This window comes from Aythya marila (assembly GCF_965140915.1).
Source record: "Aythya marila genome assembly, chromosome: 1".
NCBI lineage: Eukaryota > Metazoa > Chordata > Aves > Anseriformes > Anatidae > Aythya > Aythya marila.
Genome location: NC_139042.1, coordinates 40,254,512 through 40,263,264, shown reverse-complemented (window position 1 = coordinate 40,263,264; position 8,753 = coordinate 40,254,512).

The following is an 8,753-nucleotide window of genomic DNA, read 5'->3' as shown; positions in this document are numbered from 1 at the left end:
GAAAGCAGGGGAGTCAGAGACATTAGTTAAAGATTACAGTGACATTTGAGAGTGGGGAGATAATGTCTCTAAGCTTTGACATAAAACCACTTTGACATAAAACCTTTTTACATACATATATAGTAGTAGGAAAAACAGGTTTGAAACTTCATCGGGTAATGAAAGGAGCTGATTTCAAAAACTGAGTGTTACCCTGACCACTGGATTCTTGTATGCACTGGAGATACCACTGCCAATTTTCTTAGTGACCATTTGCCTTTTTCTAATGAGATTAGTTTATCATCAATATTAAGGAAAGGATTCTAGGCAATTAATTTTATGCAAAGGAAGACAGCAGATAAGATAACTTCTGGATTGGAGTTGAACACTGACATCTCCAGGCTTATCATTTCTCATTTTCCTTACAGAGATCTTTATTTGGCAGAACTGTCTGAAGTGGCTTCCTGATCAATGAACTTTTTTTTTTTTCTTTATTTTTTTTTTAATCATATGAGTGGTTTTGAGTACAACATCATTGCATGAAACACCTAAAAATGCTACATATAAAATAACAATTCATAATAATAACAATAATGCTTAAAAATGATATGGTGTACATGTACATGTCACCAGGCCCTAAGGAGTTGTAGTTGTTGTGTCAGGTGGTCCTGAACTTGCTCTTTGTTTGCTATGGGAGGGACTCTACTCCTCCAGCCCCCGCCTAGAGGTTTGGGTACTCGAGAGATATGAGAAGTCTGACCACAAATGAAGACCAAGGCAAAGACGTAATCATATGCACTGGAAGATTTTAACCTGAAAGAAGCTTTCCCAGAACCTTCACTGATAGACTTCATGATTTCCACATGTCATCAAAATCATTAATTAGTTCCCTGTGAACCAAATAAAATCTGAATGAAATATTTTGAATAGATAACAAATGTAATGCCTGACAATAAATCTCTACAATTTTGATTACTTCAATTTCTAATTACTTCAATGTCTAATCCATCAAAATCAGTATATATAACAACTGGTCTTGCCACTAAAGACTGAGGCAAAGAAGGCATTAAGCACCTCAGCCTTTTCCTCATCTCTCATCATTAAGTTTCCCCCTGCATCCAGTAAAGGATGGAGATTCTCTTTAGTCCTCCTTTTCATGTTTATGTATATATCTTTAACAGCAGTAGCTGGATTGAGTTCCAGATGAGCTTTGGCTTTTCTAATTTTGTCCCTGCACAACCTTAAAACATCATTATAGTCCTTCTGAGTGGCCTGCCCTCTTTTCCAAAGGTCAAAAAGACTCTTCTTTTTCCTAAGCTCTAGCCACAACTCTCTGTTCAGGCAGGCTGGAAGTCCAAGAGAGCAGTTTTACTGATACCCCTCCTGACTCGACAAGAATAGATAACTCTACCATTTTGTGGTCACTCTGCCCAAGACAGCTCCCAACCACCACATCTCCCACCAGTCCTCTGTTTGTGAACAGAATGTCCAGTGGGTCACCTCCCCGGGTAAGCTCTCTAAACAGCTGCATCAGGAAACTATCTTCCACACTCTCCAGATACCACTTAGACTGCTTCCTCTGAGCCTTACTGTATTTCCAGGATATGTCTGGGAAGTTGAAGTCCCCCACGAGAACAAGTGCTGGCAATTGAGCAACTTCCGCCAGCTGCCTGTAGAACTTCTCATCTGTTTTCTCATCCTATTTTGGCGGTCTATAACAGTTTTTAAGGATGCTTGCTTTGTTGGCCTTCTCACTGATCCTAACCCATAGGGACTCAACATTATCATTCTGAAGTCTCAGAACTTGAAGTCTCAAGTTCCACAACATCAAAACACTCTCTAATATAGAGAGCCACACCATCACCCCTTCTATGTTGCCTGTCTCTTCTGAAGAGCCTATAGTCAGTCATTGCAGCACTCCAGTCATGGGAGTGGTCCCACCACATTTCAGTGATGGCAACCAAGTCATAGCTAGTCTGCTGCATGATGGCTTCCAGCTCCTCTTTTTTGTTGTTCACACTGTGTGCATTGGTGTAGATGCACTTCAGTTGGGCCATTGCCCTGGCCCTGACATTGTTCCGCCGGCACACCTCTAATGAGTTTTATTTCATCCTTGTCCTCCCTACCTAGTTTAAAGCCCTCTCAATGAGCCTTGCCAGCTCCTGGGCTAGTATCCATTTCCCCCTTAGAGATAGGTGGGACCCACCTGCAGTTATCAGGCCGGGTGCCAAGTAAATCACCACATGGTCAAAAAAAAAAAAACAAACAAAATTTCTGTTTTGGCACCATCCTCTGAGTCACATGTTTATCAGTTGGGCTTTATGGGTCCTCTCTGTACCCCCACTATAGGGATGGAGGAAAACACCACCTGTACTACTGCTCCATCTACTAATCGTCCCAGTTCCCTAAAGTCACATTTGATAGCCTTCAGGCTTCTCTCAGCAATTTCATCGCTTCCAGCCTGGACTATCAAAAGAGGATAGTAATCAGAAGGGCGAACCAGGTTAGGAAGGTTTATGGCAATGTCTCTGACCCGGGCCCCAGGGAGGCAGGAGACTTCCCTATGGGACCCTACATATAGGGTCCTCCATTCCCCCGAGAAAGGAGTCACCTGCAAAGATTACCCTTCTTTCTTTCTTAGTGGAGACAGTCTTGAGGCATGGAGTTGACTTCCTCACTCTAGGCATCCTCCTGGTTGGACTTTCCACCTCATCTTCACCCACCAGTCTCTCAAGCTCCAAGGCCTCAAACCTGTTGTGTAAGGGCACCTGGGAAGGCAAGGCCAGTAGGGAGGGGGTTTGCCTGAGATGCCAAGCTGGGACCTGTTTCCATTCCTCTTCATCTCCTAGGTCCCCTCCCTCTGCTCGACAACGACAGGGCAGAGGGTCCACCACTGTTTGGGATGTCTCAACCTGGTGCCTTTCTTCCAGGCCTTTGCAGAGAGTTGCTCCACCAGTCTATCTCCTGCTCACACTCCTTGATAGCCCTTAACCTCTCCACCTGCTCTTTGAGCTCTGCCACCAGGCTGACAGATCATCTACCTGCGCACACCTCACACATCTGAGGGTGTCTCTGCCACCCTCAGATGTCAGCAACAGGCTCAGGCACTCCCTGCATTCAGAGACCTGAACTGCTGCATTTTTGAGCAGGCACTCAGTCTAGGTTGACACAGACTTTCTAGAAAGAGCTTTAAAATTACAAATAAGTATCCTGGAATAAAATTGCATCCAAAATATCAATGACTCTTACTTTTATGCAGGTAAAAGTGAAGAGCCAACACATAGAATGAAGAACTCAGAAAGACTGTAAGTAGAGTCAGAAAATGTTACTCACAGACAAACTGTTCAATTTCTGACCTTAGGAAAATATATGAAACACATTCAGAAGACGTTGTGTTTTTTACCATGCTAGGCAGCCAAACACCACAACTGCTCTCTCATTCCCCCTCTTTAGATGAGGAGGGGAAGAAGTAAAGTAAAGAGCAACTCACAGGTTGAGATAAGGACACTTTAATTAAAGGGAAATAATAATAATAATAATAATAATAATAATAATAATAATAATAATAATAATAATAATAATAATAAAGGAAAGATTAACAATTTAACTAAAGGGGAAATAAAAAGGTAAAGGTGAAAAGGAAGGGGGAAAAGAAAAAAAAAGGAGGAAAACAAACAAACAAAACAAATAAAGGCAAGCGCAGAGGAAAGAAATTACTCCCTACTTCCCACAAATGAACGATGATTGACCACATCCTTGAAGCAGGGCCTCAACGCACGTAGCTGGTGTTCGAGAGGAGGACCGACGTTTTCACAACGAGAGCCCATGCCTCCCCTCTTCTTCCTGTTTCCACCTTTTATTGCTGAGTGTGACATCACATGGTATGGAATATCTCTGGTTGGTTTAGATCAGCTGCCCTCTTCTCACTTTTTGCCCACCCCCTAGGAGGGTTAGCGAGAAGCCCGATTCTGTGCCAGCACTGCTCAGCAGTAGACACAACACGTGTGATAACACTGCTGTTCCAGCTACAAGTGCAGAGCACAGCACTGTATGGGCTGCTGCAGGGAAAGTTAACATTCCAGCCAGACCCAGTACAGAAGATCAACTTAGAAAGTTAAATTCATAATTCCAAGAAATATTAAAAATAAAGTGCTCAATAAAAAACAGCATTCCTCTCCTGTTCTACCACTCATTTCTCTAATGTTGCTGTTAAAACTGAATTAGAATTAATCTACCTGCTGAGGATTTACAAATGAGAGAAGGGGGGAAAAAAACACAAACAAACAAAACAAAACAAAAAAGATAGTAAGAAGAAATTCTCACAATCCCACAACACATTGTGTTAAAATGAAAAATCAGTCTATTACAGTATTTTCATTTTGACTTTTTCTTTTATTTGTCATAGTGTGTGGTTGTGTTTTTTTCTTTGTTTACTTTTTTTTTTTTTTTTTTTTTTTTTTTTTTAGCTCCTATATTCTCCAATTGGACTGTTACTTTGATGACACCAAGTTAGGTGTGTGTGTCAATCTGCTTGGCTCTGCAGGAGGATCTGGATAGGCTGCACCGATAGGCTGAGGTCAACTGTATGATTTAAATAAGGCCAAGTGCTGGGTCCTGCACCTGAGGCACAACAACCCCAAGCAGAGCTACAGGCTGGGAGATGAGTGGTTAGAAAGCTGCCTGGCAGAGAAGAACCTGGGAGTATTCGTTTATAGTCGGCTGAATATGAGCCAGCAGTGTACTCAGGTGGCCAAGAAGGCCAACAACAGGAGGCTTGCATAGGAAACCAGTAGGTCTAGGGAAGAGATTTTCCCCCTGTACTCAGCTCTGGTGAGGCCGCACCTCGAGTACTGTGTTCAGTTTCGGGCCCCTCACTACAAGAAGGACATGGAGGTGCTCGAGACAGTCCAGAGAAGGGCAACGAAGCTGGTGAGGGGTCTGGAGAACAAGTCTTATGAGGAGTGGCTGAGGGAGCTGGGATTGTTCAGCCTGGAGAAAAGGAGGCTCAAGGGTGACCTTATCGCTCTCTACAGGTACCTTAAAGGAGGCTGTAGTGAGATGGGTGTTGGTCTATTGTCTCATGTGCCTGGTGACAGGACGAGAGTGAATGGGCAAAAGTTGAGCCAGGGGAGGTTTAGATTGGGTATTAGGAAAAACTTCTTTACCAAAGGGTTGTTAGGCATTGGAATGGGCTGCCCAGGGAAGTAATTGAGTCACCATCACTGGAGGTCTTTAAAAATATTTTAGATGTAGAGCTTAGTGATATGGTTCAGTGGAGGACTTGTTAGTGTTAGGTCAGAGGTTGGACTCGATGATCTTGCAGGTCTCTTCCAACCTAGACGATTATGTGATTCTGTGATTATTGAGAATGTAACCTACAAGTAAGCACCAAAGTAAAAATACCCTAGGAAATAAAAACATGGAACATGGATACATACTAGAGACATCAGAGTCACATATGCGAAAATCATATGCTATGTTTTTGTAAATTACAATTTTTGATCTACATTTAATACATAAAATGTATTTTTGTCCTAGAATCGTACAGTCAATCTATTTTCAGCTACCATTACCAGAAAATAGTTTAACCATGTTGTGAGCTTTTAATTTTGGAAAAAAAATAATAATAATAAATAAACACATAAATAACTGGTGAATTATTTAGAAATTAAACAAAACAGAACAAGAAGTATGATTAACTGCAGTGGACTGAGTATGAATAACTGAAAATAAAACAAACACAAATATTGAAATCTTAGATGAATTGAATATACAAATGGAACCTTTGCCCTGACATGAATGTGGTGGGATAAATCAGTGTGTTGTGAAGGACTTTGCTGATATCATTGCAAGACCACTCTTTGTCATCTTTGAAAGACACTAGTATCCTGGTGACAAGAATAATGAAAATACATGTCTCCAAGAAAGTTAAGAAGAAGAACCCAAGGAGGCTTATGAGTCTCACTTAGATACCTGAACATACCTTAAGCATTAATATTAGATTTGATGTTGCTTACCATCTTTATAAACAGCCTGAGTATCAGAATTCATCAGGAGGTCTGCAGAAATCATTAAACTGGTAAGAGCAGTTGATACTTGGCTAGTTGATGCAACGGGTAGGGTTAATGTTTAAAACTACATTGACAAGCTCTAGGAAAGGATATCATGGAGCTCAGCAGTAGCAAAACTGATATTCCAATGAAACAGGGAAAGTAAGTGACATAGTGAAGCTAATGGATGAGAAAAAATAAAGTTTACCATATAGTTCTCTGGGTGTGTAAAAGAGCACTATTACATTCCTGAAGTACAAGAGAATGAATGTTGAAATATATAAAATGCTAAATGATGAGAGTATTTGTGAGTGAATGTTCAAAATGTTCAAAATGTTTGAAAAGGAACCAGAAGTTATAGAAAAATACTGCACTAAATACTCCAGAATGTAACATAATAATCAAATTCTTTACCTGTGTGGTAGCATGAATATAAACTCTACTCAGACTTGGAGTTTTGGGGGCATATTAAGATCACTGCTTAAACAATTATGAATTTGGATTCATCATTGCATAAATATTTGCAAGAACGTGGAAGGTATTTTAATGGGGTAGAAAAGAAGCAATTCCTTAATGTTTGGACAGAAAGTAAAGGTTTCTCTGAATAACGTTTAAAGAAAAATTAGTGGAAGGAACGAGAATGAACACAGTAATAGAAACAAAAATGGGTTATATTTCCATAAGAACATATTTAACAAGGTTGAATGTAGCTACCTATGAATAGAGAGGATGGAATATTTGAAATTATTTAGGAAGTAATCACTAAAACAAGCATTTACTTTGAACAGAATAATTTGATTAAAGTATAAGGTATAGAATGTACTTCTGAGGAGAAAGTGTATATCATTGACCAAAGGAAAAGCACTATGGACATTATGGGCATTAAGGAATTTAAAAATAATTGAAATAGAGAAAGATGTAGATTCAAATGGGAGTTTTTAAGATGGCAGAGTATAACATTTTCATTTTGGGGAGAAAGACTCATTGGAGCAAATGTTATGTTGTACTCTCCTTGGTGCATTCCAACTCCTACTTCCCTAAGACTAACAAGGAGAGATTTGATTGGAGTTATAGGGACAGGATTAGGAGTTTTAAATAGCATAGATGCTGAAGTACTCATAAATAAACTAAACACAGCAACAAGTGACTTAAACAAATTGGAAAATCCATTGCACTTTTTTTCTGTTCACTTTGAGAACTAACCAATGTCTTTAATTAGATATATGCCTCAATAGGAAAGAAATAATAAAAGGGACAATAAACTGATTGTAGATGCACTTGGTCTAGACCAAGATAATGTTTCTCTAGTTCTTAGTCTTATCCAAGTTCAACTGTGGATGGAATCTATGGTAGCAACAAATATAAGAGAAGGTAAAAGTGGCACCTTCTCCACTGAAAAAATTTGAAAAGTAACAAAACTAAATTTCAAAGGGAATTCCAGTTCTGGTGGCACTTACTCGATTTTACTTATAATCCCTTTAGCAACAAGGCCACAGCTTTTGTCTTAACAATACACAATACTTTGGCATACACCATATAATTATTGCACTAGTATTAAATCACAGTGGAACCACACTCTGTCCATTAGAACATTTAATATAGGCCCATAAAAGTGGAAATAAATGGCAGACAGTAGATGTTAATACATCTGTTGTATGGGAATAAAGAGTTTTATTTGTGAGAGTAATACTATCAAAACCCAAGACATTCATCTTGGCACTGAACTAACTGTTTGTCATTTTGATTTGTTATATTTCATGATGAAACCCCAAAAACTGTACTAGTATATATCAGAAAGGGAGGTGCTTGCATGACAACCCTTTGTGTTCTTTATATTTGTAGATAACACTACTGTAACTACAAGTAATCATTTAAGTACTTGCATTTGTAACTTTGCTAGAATTGTGGCATGTGACTTTAATTGTTCAGCTCCTGTTACATTTTATCAGTTATTGTCATCTAATTAGACATTAATTCAAGATTTATTGTCTGCTACCATCCAAATCTTAGCATGGTGAAGAAATTTCTACAGCACAATGGCCTGTGGTAACTGCTAGAATGTGCCTGACATAATGGGCAAAATAATCAACATTCATCATGATACAGAAAAAATACACCATTTCCTGGAAAGATTGAAAAAAGGATGAAGAACACCGTTTGTGGAACACTCTTTTTAGATAGTCACCAACGGTGACAGAGTTTTTAATTCTATGCTTCAAACAGTTGTGATTTTACTAACTTTAAGACTAAAGTGTCTATTATCATAATATATGTGAATGTTTGGCATACGACAAAGCAAATAATTCAACTCCAACCATCCAAAACATACAAATTAATGCACAGCAAATGACAATATTTCACTGTATACTTACTGTGGATGTGTAAGTGCATAAATTTTTAATATACTATATATGGCACAGAGGCAACAAATGACCAAACCACCACTTTGTGGTAAAGTAAAATGAATTGATTATAGTGACAGGGTGAAATTTGATGGTGTTCTCCTCAGCCAATCCCACCATTTAAGCAGAACATTCAGAGTGAGTACATAAAGATCAATGGAAATCGTGATGGATGTGCCTGGTCATGATGGTTGTGTCCTGAATTTGAGGGAGACAGAAGACAAATAGCCAAGGACTAATTTGAACTCCTCACCACTCCCCACAGTGCTGGGCAGATCAAGTCCAACTCAAACCCAATTTGGAAGAAACTAATATCTGTATG